Genomic DNA, 17,472 nt, shown 5'->3' on the forward strand with positions numbered 1-17,472 from the left:
GCTTGAGCTAGTTGTTACAGCCACTGGGTCAATCCATTTCCTTGAGGGTCTTCCTCTTTTTCCATGCCCCTCTACTTTACCAAGTAGATATCCTTCTCCAGGGACTGATCCCAGCTGACAACATGTCCAAAGTATGTGAGAAGTAGTCTCGCCATCCTTGCTTCTAAGGAGCATTCTGGTTGTACTTCTTCTAAGACAGATTTGTTCATTCTTTTGGCAGTCCATGGTATATTCAATGTTCTTCTCCAACACCACAATTCAAAGGCATCAATTCTTCTTTGGTCTTCCTTATTCATTGTCCAGCTTTCACATGCATATGATGAGACTGAAAATACCGCGGCTTGGGTCAGGCGCACCTTAGTCTTCAAGGTGACATCTTTGCTTTTCAACACTTTTAAGAGGTCCTTTGCAGCAGATTTGCCCGATTCACTGCGTCTTTTGATTTCTTCCATGGGTGTTGATTGTGGATCCAAGTAAAATGAAATCCTTGACAACTTCAATCTTTTCTCCGTTTATCATGATGTGGTTTATTGGTCCAGTTGTGAGAATTTTTGTTTTCTTTATGTTGAGGTGTAATCCATACTAAAGTCTATAGTCTTTGATCTTCATCAGTTTGTACTCCCTCAAATCTGCTGTTCAGTACCTCCTCTCCCTGATCTTACTCCTTCAGTGCTCTTCCTTCTCAAACCTTTCCTCTGTGCTTTCTAGAGCTCCCAATCTGTCCTGTGATCAAACTCCAGCACACCCTCTCCTCCTTACTAAAAAATGTCGTCTAACTTCAGCCGTAACTGCCTCCTGTTTTGTCCTTGAGCATGGGACTTGGCTGGAAACTTTTTCATAGCTGCTCTCTCTTTCTCCCACCCTGCGTATCTGAGGGTCAGGAGGTGGGTCTGGTGTCTTCTTCCATCTTTGAAGATGCTTCTGAGCCATTTTTCCTCACCCTGATGTCTAAACTCACTCCACTGAGGTTAAGTTCAGCTGGTTGCATGACCACTTGGTGGTAGCCTTGGTGCCTGGATCCTAGCTTCCATTCCTGTCCATTTCCTTCACCATTACTCAGAGAAGATAACCTTGTCTAGAACTTTACAGGCATTTAGAAACCATCAGAAATAACTCTGTAAACTTCTCTCCAAAAACTGACAAAAAAGGTGGAAATAGCCCAAATGTCCATCAAAGGATAAACTGAATACAAACTGTGGTATATCCATACAATGGAATATTATTTAGGCAGCAAAAGCAATGACAATCTTTTCTCTGTTTATCATGATGTTGTTTATTGGTCTAGTCGTGAGGATTTCTGTTTTCTTTATGTTGAGGTGCAATCCATACTGAAGGCTGAAGTCTTTGATCATCATCAGTAAGTGCTTCAAATCTTCTTCACTTTCAGTAAGGTATAAAAACCAAACCCATTGCTGTCAAGTCGATTCTGACTCATAGTGGCCCTATAGGAGAGAGTAGAACTGGCCCATAGAGTTTCCAAGGAGCACCTGGTGGATTTGAACTGCCATCCTTTTGGTTAGCAGCAGTAGCACTTTACACCACCAGGGTTTCCGCAAAGTATAGGCATTAGTATTTACAACACATACTTTTGAGGGTCACAATTCAATCCATAACACCTTTCCTTGTCTAAACTGTCTCCTTCCTCTGCCCTGGCCCCTCCCACTCTGCCTCTGCCTTGGCCCCTCCCACTCCACCTGTCATGGATTGACTTGTGTCCCCCAAAAATATGTGTCAACTTGGTTAGGCCGTGCTTCCCAGTATTGTGTGATTGTCCTCCATTTTGTGATTGTAATTTTCCTATGTGTTGTAAATCCTAATCTCTGCCTTCAGTTAATGAGGCAAGACTAGATTATGCTAAAGAGGATTAAGGTGGGATTGTAACACCCTTACTAAGGTCAGGTCCTTGATCCATTGTAAAGGGAGTTCCTTGCGGTGTGGCCTGCACCACATTTTATCTTACAAGAGATAAAAGGAGAGGGGAGAGAGCAGAGAATGGAGACCTCACACCCCAAAGAAAAAAGCACAGGGAGCATAACATGTCCATTGGACCCGGGGTCTCTGAGCTGAGAAGCTCCTTGATCACGGAAAGATTGATGACAAGGACCTTTCTGCAGAGCTGACAGAGAGAGAAAGCTTTCCCCTGAAGCTGACCTGAATTTGGACTTCTAGCCTACTAGACTGCGAGAGAAGAAATTTCTCTGTTAAAACCATCCACTTGTGGTATTTCTGTTATAGCAGCACTAGATGACTAAGACACCACCACTGCCGTGGCCCCTCCCACTCTGCCTCTGCCCTGGCCCCTCCCATTCTACCTCTGACCCCTGGCTCCTTCCATTCTGCCTCTGCAGCGATTTTGCTCCATGAGTTATCCTCTTTCAAACTCAAACTCAAGCTTGCGCTGTGTCCTGTGTCTTCAAATTCTGCCTCACTGCTGCTTCCTTCCTATTACAATGCCGGCTGACTTATGGATTTTGGAACACAAGGCTGCAGGAATCTCCAGTCTGTCACCTGACCTACAAATATTAGATTTGCCAGCCCCTATAATCTTGAGAACCAATTCCTGGAAATAAATTAACCTCTCTCTCTCTGTTCCTCTGTCTCTAAACACACACACACACGTACATACACATATGTAAAAAAAAAAAAAACCCGTTCCTGCTGAGTAGATTTCGACCCTGTAGGACAGAACAGAATTGCCCCATAAGTTTTCCAAGGAGCACCTGGTGGATTCAAACTGCCGACCTACGCTGCTACGCCACTACGCCACTAGGGTTTCCATATACACTATATATATATATCTATATATACATTATGGGTTCTGCTTCTCTAGAGAACCTTAAGACAGACACCAACCCAGGCAGCCTGGCTCTAGAGCCCCAGCTTAGCCTTTGCTCTGTGGACCCTGTCCTAGTGCTTTTTCCAAAACCTTGGCTCAGCATGTAAGATGCTTCCTGATCTGACTGACTTTCTTGCCAGCAGTGCTCCCCCGCACTCCCTGTGCCAAAGCCCACTCTTTGCTCTAGCTGAATACCTCCTAGGGTTCGTACATACTGTTCTTTCTACCCAGAGCACTTTTCCTGTCATTCCATTCCCTAGATAATTCCCATCATCCTTTAGGCCCCAGCCTAGCTACCTCATCCTCTGACCCCCAAGTCTGGGATGAGATCTTCCCCTGTGTATTTCCAGAACAGCCCCATGCTACCACCACGTAGCACACTGTGGCTGCCTGTTCACATGCCTGTGTCCCTTCCAAGATCGTGAGCCACTGAAGGGACACATCTGTACTTAAAAACCCCTGTAAACACAGTACCTGGAGTACCTGACATGTGGTATAAATGGACTTATCCTCCAATTTCTTTTTAGGGTCCCAGTAACACATAAAATAACCATTTTCTGCCTTCTTTTTCTACAGTGTTAAACATTAAATTCTTATAGTTAGCTGGGCCTTTTAGCCTGTTCCATTGGTCTATATTTATTTGTTTTGAGCTTTCACAAACATATTTTAATTATTGAATTTTTAATAGCTGTAATGTAAATGTTTCCTCTTTGTTTATTAAATAAATTTTGGAGTCATTTTTGTATATTTCCATTAAAAAATCTTTGTTTTTTTATTGATTATATTAAACCTATAAAATGTCAGATAAAGAAAAACCATCTTTCAACAACATTTAGCCTTTCTGTATTAAGTGTAGTATATTTATTTATTCAAATCTTAAATCTTCCAATAATGTTTTGTTTTCTTTGTAAAGAGTCTGTATTTCTTAAACTGGGTTCTGAAAGCTCCTTTCATTATTTTGCCTTGCAATCTCTGGATATATTATATATATTCAATTGTGTGTCTAAAACATTTCAAAGATAATAAGATCCTAGTCATTGTTTCATCTCTGGGGAGTCCCTGGGTGGTACAAATGGTTAACACACTCGGCTGCTAAGTGAAAGATTGAAGGTTCGAGTCCATCCAGAGGGTCCTCAGAAGAAAAGTCTGGTGTCCTACTTCTGAAAAAATCAACCATTGATAACCCTGTGGAGCACGGAGTTCTACTCTGACACACACAGGGTCTCTATGAGTTGAAATTGACTCAATAGGAACTTTTTTTTTTTTAGCCATCTCTCAATTATTTTATTCTGTTGCAGTAAAATACTTGCATCGAATTTGCAAAGGTGATTTCTCTTTTAATAATTTATTTAAAGCTTTTTTTATTGTAGTGTATTCCAGAATGCTTTTTTGGATATATTCATCTGGTATGTAATATGTAATAAGGTATGATATTATGTCCACTGAAAAAATGATACCATCCTTGTTTTTCTTGCCAATACTGTATTTCTCATGTATTTTCCATGTCTAGTCACATTGTCTGATCTTTTTATTACTTCAAAAACCCATCCTCCATCACTTTAAGATACAGGAAGAGAGAGTCTATGGCTCTGATGGGTGGGTGACTCAGAAGTAGTCAAAAGTAGAAAGGCGCCGAGATTCCATGGAACCCTTTATTGATGACCACACAGAGGAACAGTGTTCCCAGATGAAGACCAGGGAGCTAGTGAGAGAGCCTTTCTCTATTTTAACTCATATAGACACTAGGCTATTAAATCCACATGCAGTTTTGACAAGAAAGTTAGCCTTCCTTAGGAGATCAGAACATTGGGCAGTAAACAAATATGATTCTAGACTTTATTTTTGCACTTAATTTCCTTCAGGCTAGTCCCAGTTCTAAGAGCCTACTTTCTGCTTCTTTATTTTCTGCAAAATCATGACAGCCAACAGTGTTTGTTTATTAAGTGTCCGTGGTAATGAGTCCTTGTAATTAATTTCTGAAGAAAGAGGGATAAATAAAGAATTTTCCTCAGGCAATATGTACCTATCTCCTGTCTGTTTTGAAGCCTCACCTACCCACACCCCTCCTGAAAGGTGCCCGACATGCCTACTCATCTAAACCGCCTTCCTTTCTGTGCCTCTGCTTTCTTATTGACTAAAAAAGGTCGTTGGACTAGCTGACCTCCATGGCCTTGTGGGAATGTTCAATATGTTGACAACACATTTCCTGTCAGAATTAGCTTGTTGATTAATGGATTCGTTGATGACGCTAGGAGAATGAAAGGCGCTTCTATGGTTGTGAGTCCAGGAGCTAATGAAAAGTCACGTTAGGGGGTAAATTGAAGTTCAGTTAGAACTTCAAGGCCAGTCTTCCCTTCTGAACACGAGTGCCAAGGTTCAGGATTTCAGAAGTGAGTATTTGAGCGTATCGTTAAGCGTTGCCTCCTATGTGAGGCCTTTTCAAGTGCCCTTCAGAGAGAGTACTTCGCATGCCTTCCTGCATGCTAGTTTGTATACACCTCTGCTGTAGATCAAACATGTCCTACCAAAAGTTCTGTTGAAGCCCCAACCCCTGTACCTGTAAATATGATCCTGTTTGGAAATCAGGTTTTTCTTTTGTTATGTTAATGAGGCCATACTGGAGTCGGGTGGGTCCTAAACCGAATCTCTTTCAAGTAGACTCTTGTAAAAAGAGAAAACATACATGGAGAGACACACAGACATGAGGAGAAGCCATTTGACAATGGCGACAGATGTGTCCACAAGTCTAGGAATGACAAGGATCGCCGCAGTCACCAGAAACTAGAAGAGAGGCTCGCCAGAGTTGACGCGGCTGAGATCCCGATTTCAACTTTTAGCATCCAGAACTGTGAGGAAATAAATTTCTCTACTTGAAAGTCACCCATTTTGTGGTGTATTATCATGGCAGCCCTAGGAGAGTAAGGCAGCCTCCATTCCTGCCCTTTCCACACAGCAGTTGCAATCATCTCTGCTTGTTCTTTACACCACCCTACTGTGAACGCGGTAAAGGCTGCAAACCCTCAGCTTGGTACCAGCCAGGCACTCAGAGGCTACCAAGAGAATGTTTGTTGAATAAATGAATGACAGAGAGTGACCGAAGTTTAACTATAGCTTCGTGGTCCAGAGCTGCGTTGTCTAATACAGTAGCCACCAGCCACACAGGGCTACTTAAATTAAAATTTACATAAAACTAAATACAATTAAAAATTCAGTTCCTCAGACACACTAGCCACGTTTCCGCTGCTCAATAGCCACGCATGGCTGGTGGTTGGTAGGTCAGATTATAGAACACTTCCATCATCATAGAAAGTACTTGTGGATAGGGCTGGAGTTCCTGAATGATGTTAACAGTTTGCGATCACCCACTAACCAAAAGGCTGGCAGCTGGATCCCACCCAGAGGCACCTCAGAAGAAAGACCTGGTCATTTGCTTCTGAAAGGATACAGCTTTGAAAACCTTAGGGAGCAGTTCTACTCCGACACACATGGGGCTGCCATGAGTCAGAATCAACTCCACAACAACAGATTCGTGTTTTGGTTTTTAGAGGGAAACTGTCTTTACTACTCACACGCACACAGAATTATTACAGGGACATTCAATGGAGTTACAAGGAGGGTCATCCCACCCCAACAGACTTAACAGAATCACTCCCAGAGGGCAATCTCACTGCTTGTGGTGGAGGAAGTAGAAGGTTCTAGAAGAAGTTAAAAGGGACACCTTTGTCCCTAGACATCTTCCAGTCCCTACTTCAAACCTCTCAGAGAGCAAAATGCAAGGGGAGGCCCCACCACCACGATAAGAAGCAGGATTTCATTCCTTTCTTAGACAATAAGCCTTTCCTCAGATTCCCATTACTCTGTACTTTCGATTTATGAAGGGAAACTCCCAAGTCTCACATGATAAATCATTTTTATTTATGTAACGCTGGGAGGGGGCCAAAGGCAGCCAGTCAGTGGCCAGCATGCAAAAACCACAGATACCCGCCTGCAGAGCCCTCACGGGGCACAAACCCTCAATCCCTCCTGATCCCATAGCACTCTTTGTGGTGGAATGTTTGCTTGTCATTTCCAAGTGTTCTGTGTTTATGTCCCTGGGGCTTGGTTTCAAGCTCTGCTCGTTCGTCACCCCCAGAAGGCCCCTCCTTCAGGGGGATGCTAGAGATGACAGACTCCTTTATCCCGGTATAGCTGTGCTCAGAAGTTGCCAAGGCCTACCATTCCCTTTTTGGAAACAATAAGCAATAGTTACTGCCTGCAGAGAGTGTGAGATCAGAAAATCCCTGGGGCAATAACTGGACTCTTAATAAAAATCCGAGATACTCATGATCTTCTGGGCAGCAGATTCTATGAATGGAGTATTTTACAGGAAAAAGGTCTCAGAATTATACCCAACAACAAATTTTACATGAGCCAAGAATGGCCACGGTCATTACAATCTTAAAAACAAGTTGTTATTGAATGAGCTCCTACTCATGGCCGCCCCATGTGTTTCAGAGTAGAACTGTACTCCATAGCAGGGTTTTTGGTGGCTGATTTTTCAGAAGTAGATGGCCAGGCCTTTCTTCCAAGGCACCCCTGGGTGGACTCAAACCTCCAACCTTTCGGTTAGTAGCAGAGCATGCTAATTATTTGCACCACCCAGGATTCTGTCACAATCTTAGGCTGAACAAATAGAAAAGAACGATGACATCAATAGAGTAATTATCCTACTATGCTCAGAGCTGGGCAGGACACCCCAGTTCAGGTCTGGGGACAACACTTGGGAAGGGTGGCTAGAGGGAAGCACTTAGTCCTGAGGTAAGTGGCAAGGTCATGAGAGACCACTATCTTCGGAGATGGAAGCCATACGAGCTGAGATTTCTCTGCAGAGGCGAATAAGAAAACTGAACAATCTCATCAAGCTGAAATTGTGACAAGGTGAATCTCAACCAACAGGATAGAATCTGGCAGCCTTAAAAGTAAAGTTCAGCTTTTGGGCTCCACAAATTTCATTGCAGAAGTAGATACCTAAGAGTTTCAGAGGGCCACAAATTCATTATAAGCCAACAGCACTATTAGAATATTAAAAATAAAATTAACACCCCTCATTAATGATATGAGGTGGGTGGAGTGGTTAACAGTGCCCCTTGTACCCTTCACACATCAGACTACATCCAGGAAACACCTAAGACCAGTGCTTACTTCCAAGTACCATCTTAAGGTTCAGGAGAACAGCATCAGGATGGCATGGGTGAACTGGAAATTTATAGGAAATGACTGGAAGTGTTGAGTCTGGAGAGAAGTTATCAGGTGTAGTGACAGATCTCTGCAGATTTTTTAAGTGTCACCTACAAAGATCCCTGGGTGGCATGAGTGGTTTGCGCTCAACTACTAACCTAAGGGTTGGTGGTTCAAACCCACTGGCACCATGGAAGAAATGTCTGGCAATCTGCTTCCATAAAGATTACAGCTAAGAAAACCTAAGGAGTGCAGTTCTACTCTGTAGCACGTGGGGTCAGCATGAATTGGAATTGACTCGGTAGCAATGTGTTTCAGTTTGTTTGTTTATGGAGTAGAAAGCAGATGAACGACTTGATCTACATGATTAATTGTTCTGACCAGTTGACTGGGAGCTGAACAAAGAAAAAAGATGTTCCTACCCTTTACTCCGTGCTAGGGACACCATGCTGGGACCCCATGCTGGACGCATGCATGATTTCACACAGTTCTTATGATAACCCGAGACATTACTATCCTCATTTTTTGCAGGAGAGAAAAATACTTACTGAATATCAAGTTCCAGGTCACACAGCTTGTAAGTGGCAGAACTGCGGTTCAGATTTGCACCTACCTGACACCTGAGTCCCCTTCCTCCAGGAAGTCTTCCCTGACTATGTCAGGAGCACCTTGACCTCTGACCTCCCTCTCCCAGGTATCACCCTTCCTCTCAGACTGCTCCTTCCCAGGCTCCTGAGGCTCCTCCTCTCTCCGTCTACTCCTTATGGTTCTGACCTCTTCTCTCCTCCCCCAAACTCACATACAAGGTTTCAACTCTCATCTCTCTGCTGGCAAGTCCCAAAATTGTCTCCTAAGGGGGCCCACCTGCCAACCCCCACTTCCACATTTTTATCCCCTAATGCAGAGTTTTCTCACCTTTCAAGAGGAAGACCCGAGTTTGACTCCCAGACAGTGCACCTCACACACAGCCACCACCCATCTGTCAGTGGAGGCTTGCATGTCACCTTGATGCTGAACAGGTTTCAGTGGAGCTTACAGACTAAGGCTAGGAAGAAAGGCTTGGCAATCTACTACCAAGCATCAGCCAGTGAAAACCCCATGGATCACAACAGTACAATCCCCAGCTGATCATGGGAATGGCTCAGGTCCAGGCAATGTTTCTTTCCTTTGTGCACGGGGTCGCCATAAGTCCGGGGGCTGACTCAACAGTAGCCCAGGACACCAGCAGAGTTTTGTTAATGGTAGGTGCTCAAGTTATGGTGAATGAATGAACAAATCAAGTAGTATTTCATGAACATCTATTAGGTTGGGGGTGTCTGGAAAACAACCAACATGAAAAAAGAAAAGAAACATAACTATAAATACCAGACAGTAGTCATTTACTTGTCAAGCAGTGCATTGTCTGTGCCAGACTGGCTAGTACTCCGTCCCCAGTTTCCAGGAACTCTAGAGTATTGAAGAGAAAAGACAGGCCAACAAAGCATGACAACTGCCGTACAGTGGCACAAAGGAGCACAGAGTGGGAAGAATGGGGGTCTTTGCTGAAGTCACAGGCAGCGCCCTAGGGGAGTTGGAGGGACAGACAATGAGGGGAGGGTGTTCCACACACAGTGTCAGGGGAATCGAGGGCACAGCCTTCCAGGCATGAGGCCTGCACTTCTCAGAGATGTCAGCAAGTGTGGGGCGATACTTGGTGTTAATCATAGAGGTCAACGTGTCAGCTAACAACAACTAGCAAAGGTGAAGAAGAGGCGGCAGACGTGGAGCGCATGACCTGGTCACTCATGCTTGTGATTCATTAAGCTTTTTATTAGAGCAAGAGCACACAGACTTTTTGGAGGGAATTTTGATAGTAGTGTTGATCAATCACAGATACCTATATCCTCTGATCCAGCAATTCCACTCCTAAGACTTATCTTACAGAAATGCCCATTCTTCTTTTCAGCATTTTTTTCACAGTGGAACACTAGAAACAATGGAAATGCCTTCCGATAAGGAATTATTTAACAAATTATCAAGCATCCATACAATGAAATACTATGGAGGTGATAAAAAGGGATGAGTTAAATATATAAATAAATAAATATATTTTTTAAATTTATTTATATATACATATGTATCAACAAAGAATGATGACTATGATGGTTAGTATTATGGGTCAAGGTGATTAGGCTATAAAAAACCAAACTAAAAAGCTGATTGCCATAGAATTGATTCCAACTCGAAGCGACTCTATAGAAGAGAATGGAACTGCCCCAAAGGGTTTCCAAAGCTATAATCTTTATGGAAGCAGACTGCCACATTTTTCTTCTTCGGAGCTGTTGGTGGGTTTGAACCATCAACCTTTTTCACTTAGCAGCCAAGCACTTAACCATTGCATCACCAGATCTCCTTGGCTTGGATATCTCGTTATCATTGTTAGGTGCCATCCAGTTGGTTCCGACTCATTGCAACCCTAGATACAGCAGAATGAAACACTACCCTGACGTGCACCATCCTCACAATCATTGCTACATTTGAGCCCATCATTGCAGCCACTGTGTCTATCAATTTCTTTGAAGGTCTTCCTCTTTTTCACTGGCCAAGCATGATGTCCTTCTCCAGGGTATTGGTCCCTCCTCATAACATGTCCAAAGTACATGAGACGAAGTCTCACCATTCCCACTTCTAAGGAGCGTTCTAGCTGTACTTTTTCCAAGACAGAATTGATCATCCTTCTGGCAGTCCATGGTATATTCAGTATTCTTCACAAACACCATAATTCAAATGCAACAATTCTTCTTCGGTCTTGCTTATTCATTGTCCAGATTTCGCATGCATATAAGACGATTGAAAATACCAAGGGTTGAGTCAGGCACAACTTGAGATGTCCTCAAGGTGACATCTTTGGTTTTTAACACCTTAAAGAGGTCTTTTGTAGTAGATTTGCCCAATGCAATATGTCGCTTGATTTCTGGACTGCTGATTCCATGGGCATCGATTGTGGGTCCAATAAAATGAAATCCTTGACAACTTCAGTATTTTCTCCGTTTATCATGATGTTGCTTATTGGTCCAGTTGTGAGAATTTTTGTTTCCTTCATTTTGAGGTATAATCCATACTGAAGGCTGTGGTCTTTGATTTTCATCAGTAAGTGCTTCAAGTCCTCTTGACTTTCAGCAAGCAAAGTTGCGTCATCTGCATATCGTAGGTTGTTAATGAGTCTTCCTCCAGTCCTTATGCAGCATTCTTCTTCGTATAGTCCAGTTGTTCAGATTATTTGCTCAGCATATAGATTGAATAAGTATGGTGAAAGGATACAACCCTGATGCACACCTTTCCTGACTTTAAACTGTGCAGTATCGCCTTGTTCTGTTTGAACGACTGCCTCTTGATCTACGTACAGGTTTTTCATGAGCACAATTATCCATCATCCATTGCTGTTGAGTCGATTCTGACTATAGTGACCCTATAGGACAGAGTAGAACTGCCCCATGGAGTTTCCAAGGAGCTCCTGGTGGATTTGAACTACTGACCTTTTGGTTAGCAGTTATAGCTCTTAACCACTATGCCACCAGGGTTTCCGAGCACAATCAAGTGTTCTGGAATTCCCATTCCTCACAATGTTATCCATAATTTATTATGATCCACCCAGTCGAATACGTTTGTGTAGTCAATAAAACACAGGAAAACATCTTCCTAGTGTTCTCTGCTTTCAGCCAAGATCCATCTGACATCAACAATGAAATCCCTTGCTCTGTGTCATCATCTTCTGAATCTGGTTTGAATTTCCTTGTTGATGTACTGCTGTAGCCATTTTTTAATTATCTTCAGCAAAATTTTACTTGCAAGTGATATTAATGATATTGTTTGTAATTTCCACATTCTGTTGGATCGCCTTTCTTTGGAATGTACACTGTTTTAGGCTGAGCTCTCTAGAGAAGTGAAACCAGTGAAGCATATATAACAACAACAAAAAAAACCAAACCTTTTGCCGTTGAGCCAATTCCAACTCATAGTGATTATATATATATATATAAAGAGTGAGATTTATATCAAAGAAATGGCTCATGCAGATGTAGAGGCTAGATAGTCCCAAGTCCATGGGTCAGGCATCAGGTTGGAGGCTTCTCCTCACTCACGTAGATGAAGGGGCTGATGAACCCAAGATCAGTGGTCAGAGGGCAGACTGCTGGCTCAAGTCCCAAGAACCAGAGTTCAGATGATGACGAGCCCAATGTAGCATCCAGAGCAGAGCAAAAGTTAGCGAGCTTTGTCATGAAGCCCATATATATTGGATGCAGGTCATACCCCTAAAGAAACTCCCTTTCAACTGATTGGCTACTCATAGCAAATCTCATCATGGAGGAGATTACAACATTACATAGCTTCCAAACCACATCATAACTGCCAAACCACGGAAAATCATGGCCCAGCCAAGTTGACATACAATCTTAACCACTACAGGCACAAATATGGATCTTTTCCAGTTGGTTGGCCAGGTAGCTGTCTTCCAAATTTCTTGGCATAGACAAGTGAGCACTTCTAGAATTGCATCTATTTGTTGAAACATCTCAATTGGTATTCAGTCAATTCCTGAAGACTTTTTTTCTGCCAATGCCTTCAGTGCAGCTCAGACGTCTTCCTTCAGCACCATTGGTTCTTGATCATGTGCTGCCTCCTGAAATGGCTGAATGTTGACCAATTCTTTTTGGTATAATGACTCTGTATTCCTTCCATCTTCTTTTGATGCTTCCATGTCATTCAATATTTTACCCAAAGAATCCTTCCACATTGCAACTGAAGGCTTGAATTTTTTCTTCACTTTTTTCATCTTGAGAAATGCCAAGCCTGTTCTTCCCTTTTGGTCTTCTAACTGCAGGCCTTTGCTCATTGCATTAAAATACTTTGACTTCTTGAGCTGCCCTTTGAAATCTGTTCAGCTGTTACTTCATTTCTTCCTCTCTCTTTAGCTACTCTACATTCAAGAGCAAGTTTCAGAGTCTCTTCTGACATCCATTTTGGTCTTTTCTTTCTTTCCTGTCTTTTTAATGACGTTTTGTTTTCTTCATGTATGATGTCCTTCCACAATTCATCTGGTCTTCAGTCATTAGTGTTCAATGAGTCAAACCTATTCTTGAGATGGTCTGTAAATTTAGGTTGTACTTTGTCTCTTGGACTTGTTTTAATTTTCTTCACCTTCGTCTTAATTTGCAATGGAGCAATTGATGGCCTGTTCCGCAGCTGGCCCCTGGCCTTGTTCTGAGTAATGATATTATCTCTTTGATTCACGTGTCTTTTGTCTGGCAAGGTCCACATATATAGTCACCATTTATGTTGCTGAAAAAAACGTATTCACAATGAATAAATCTTGTTGTTGGTCTTGTAAAATTCTATCACGTGATCACTGGCATCATTTCTATCACCAAGGCTGTATTTTCCAACTACCGATCCTTCTTTTTTTTTTTTCCAACTTTTGCATTCCAATCACCAGTAATTATCAATAATCTTGACTGCATGTTTGATCAATTTCAGACCGCAGATGTTGGTAAAAATCCTCTATTTCTTCATCTTTGGCCTTAGCGGTTGGTGCTTAAATTTGAATAATAGTTGTATTAATTGGTCTTCCTTGTAGGTATGTGAATATTATCCTGTCACTTAGAGCATTGTACTTCAGGATAGATCCTGAAATGTTCTTTTTGACAATGAATACGATGCCATTCCTCTTCAATTTATCATTCCTGGCATAGTAGTCCACATGATTGTCTGGTTCAGAACGGCCAGTACCAGTCCATTTCAGCTCACTAATGCCTAGGATGTCTATCTTCAAGCATCCCATTTCATTTTTTGACATCCTCCAATTTTCCTAGATTCATAGTTCATGCATTCCACTTTCTGATTTTTAATGGATGTTTGCAGCCATTTCTTCTCATTTTGAGTCATGCCACATCAGCAAATGAAGGTTTCAAAAGCTTTACTCCTTCCACATCATTAAGGTCGACTCTACTTTGAGCATGCCACTTTTTCCCAGTTGTATTTTGAGTGTCTTCCCCGCTAAGGAGCTCATCTTCTGGCACTATATCAGACAGTGTTCCACTGCTATTCATAAGGTTTTCACTAGCCAATTTTTTTTAGAAGTAGATCATCAGGTTCTTCTTCCTAGTCTGTCTTAATCTGGAAGCTCAGCTAAAACCTGTCCACTGTAGGCAACCCTGCTGGTATTTGAAATACTGGTGGCATAGCTTCCGGCATCACAGCAACATGCAAGCCACCACAGTACAATAAACTGGCAGACAAGTGGTGGGCCTGGAAATAGTATCCAGTTATTTAGTCAAACACTAATTTATGTATTGCTGTAAAGGTATTTTATAGGTGTGGTTAACATCCACAATCAGTTGACTTTAGATAAAGGAAATAAACCTCAATGCGTGTGGGCCTCGCCCAACCAATTGGAGGCTTTAGAGTAAAAACTGAGAATTCCCAAAGAAGAAGAAATTCCACCTCAAGATTGCAGCATTTCCAGTCTGCTGGTCAACCCTACAGAAGTCAGACTTGCCAGCCCCTACAATTGCACGAGCCAATTCCTTGAAATAAATCTCTTCTCTTCTCTTTACGGCGCCCCTGTAAGAAAAACTTGGGTTTCTCTCAACAATGTGTTATTTGCAGCTTCTTCCTGAAAGCAGGAAAAGATCTCCTTAGCTTTAGCCGTGGATCCCCGCATCCCCTTCGGTGTAGGAGAGTCTGCTGTCTAGCTGACCCTTTCTCTCCTCACTATCAAGCCCAAATCTTTCTTATTTGACCCCTCCTAGCTAAATTAGAAATAAAGGAGCATGGGTGGAAGTACACAAAAAGCTTGAGACCACACATTGGCACTTCTAATGAGGAAATATTTATCTTAGTCTTCACATCTCTACTTCATTCACCCTTAACTAAACTCCCCTTCTTCTGCGTGAATGCATCATTTCCATATGGTTGCCATTTTCTAGACTCCTTGATTTTTTCTTTTTTTAAAGAATGATTCAGTTGGGCTTTTTTAAAGAAGAAAAAGAGGAAAGGTCTCAATCCTCACTGACTTAAGTCCCATAGTCCTGTTAGAACTTAGATATAGCTTCCAAGTCATCCCAGCTAATCAGTGTTCAGGGCCTCAGTAATGATTAATTTGTTCATAGCGTTGACCACATACAGCCAGTCCACAAAGTTCCTTCTCTGACTCTGCATCGAACTCATGAGTCACAAAGCTCCCTTTCTCCAGTCGAAGACACTCAACAGTGCTCTACCACCCTGCGGCTACAGAGAAACGTGTTTTCCCGCCATTGCACTGGGCAAGCAGAGAAAATAGACTGTCAGAGTGCAAAGGGAAGAAGAGCTAATCCAGGGGAGCCTGGTCATCTGAAAAGACAAGGAAACCAAAGCCTCAGAGAACCAAGCAACTCATCTGAAGTGGGAAAGCTGTATGAGAACCCATCTCCTAACTGGCCAGCTAATACACAGGGCCTGACAGTAACCATGGCCTGATTGCTCGCTTCCCTTACCTAATGTCACACTCACCTTCTTGTGCCTGAGCTCTTAGAGACTTGAGATGTCACTTTCATAAATCTCACCTAAGCAGCTCCTGGGTGGCGCAAATGGGTTAAGCACTTGTCTACTGTTATGGATTGAATTGTGTCCCCCCAAAATGTGTGTCAACTTGGCTAGGCCAGGATTCCCAGTATTGTGTGATTGTCCACCATTTTGTGATCTGGTGTGATTTTCCCATGTGTTGCAAATCCTACTTCTATGATGTTAATGAGGCAATTTCTTTTGAGATATAAAAGAGAGAAGCAAGCAGAGAGACAGGGGGACCTCATACACCAAGAAAGAAGTGCTGGGAGCACAGCACATCCTTTGGACCTGTGTTTCCTGCACTGAGAAGCTCCTAGACCAGGGGGAGATTGATGACAAGAACCTTCCTCCAGAACTAACAGAGAGAGAAAGCATTCCTCGAGAGCTGGCACCCTGAATTTGAACTTCTAGCCTACTAAACTGTGAGAGAATAAATTTCTCTTTGTTAAAGCCATTCACTTGTGGTATTTCTGTTATATACTAGATGACTAAGACAACTAACCAAAGATTGGTGCTTTGAACCCACCCAGAGGTGCCTTAGGAGAAAGGCTTGACAATCTGCTTATGAAGGTCACAGCCTTGAAACCCCAGCGGAGCAGTTTACTCTGTATGCGTGGGCTTGCCATGAGTTGATATTGATTCAACCGCAACTTGTTTGAGCTTTTTCGTTTATTTAAAGCTAGCTGTCCAGCAAACTGGCTTTTTAAAATGTAGCCAAAGATGGAAGTGAGAAAAAAGACTTCCGAGCAGCCAAAATAAATGAAAAGAAGTTCATCCACTAAAGTTTATTACACATATTCAAAGGCAAGCCTCACAACCACTCACTCAGAGCCCATGTGCTCTTACTTTATTGGCAATTCTAACAAGCTAGGATATCTGGTTTCTAAAATAACAGCAGATCAGAACTGATGAACTAGAGATGGAAAAAGGAACATACTAATAGCAATAGAAAGTGACACCTGACAACCTGATGGGTCACAAGGGGAAAGATGGTACAGAAGAAGTCAGTGTAGAAATCAGGGGCCATTATGTGCACACCCCAAGTTCTCAAGGGCTTATTACAAGGTAGGACCATGCCATGCATTCAGCCAGTCTTTACCAAGTCTCTTCTCTATGATAGGGCCTTTGCTAGTATGTTACTTAGCATTTGGCTGCTAGTTGCAGAAATCCAAAATAACAGTGGTTTAAACAAGCTGCAGCAGGAATATTTTTCTCTCATCATAACTGGAAACTGAGGTGGGGAGCTCAACACTGATATGGTGGCACTTTAATTTCATTAAAGACCCAGCTCCTTCTATTTTCTGTTCTATCATTCTGAGTATATGGTGTCCATCCTCGGGTTCACCTCATGATCACAAAATGGCTGCTTTGATTCTGGCCATTACATCTGCATTCTAGTCAGTAGGGAGCAGGAAAGGGGAAAAGCATACTTCCCATCTGAACCAACCTCTTTCAAACAGCTTTAATGGAAGCCCTGCCCAATTTTGCTTACATCCCAGTGGCCACTTCTATGTGCAAGGAGAATAGGAAACATAGGTTTTTCCTGTAGCCCCCAAAAATACATAAATTCTGTTAGTAAGGGGAGAAGGAATAGTGGGAAGACAGCTGCCACAGCTGGGCTCCACGCTTGATGTATCTCTGCCTTCAAGAAGCTCAGACACCGGGAAGAACAATTTCCTTCCAAAATGGATAATATACTTGGTATTTTGAGACATAAATCTCATCTAAATGAAGACAATCAGTAGTCTTGGACCCCACTTCCCCAGAAGATTCTACATTGCCGAGACTTTTCCTGAGTTCTTGTTTTTTTCATTCCATAAGAATTCCATTTCTGTCTG

The sequence above is a fragment of the Elephas maximus genome, chromosome 13 (genome assembly GCF_024166365.1).
Source record: "Elephas maximus indicus isolate mEleMax1 chromosome 13, mEleMax1 primary haplotype, whole genome shotgun sequence".
NCBI classification, from domain to species: domain Eukaryota; kingdom Metazoa; phylum Chordata; class Mammalia; order Proboscidea; family Elephantidae; genus Elephas; species Elephas maximus.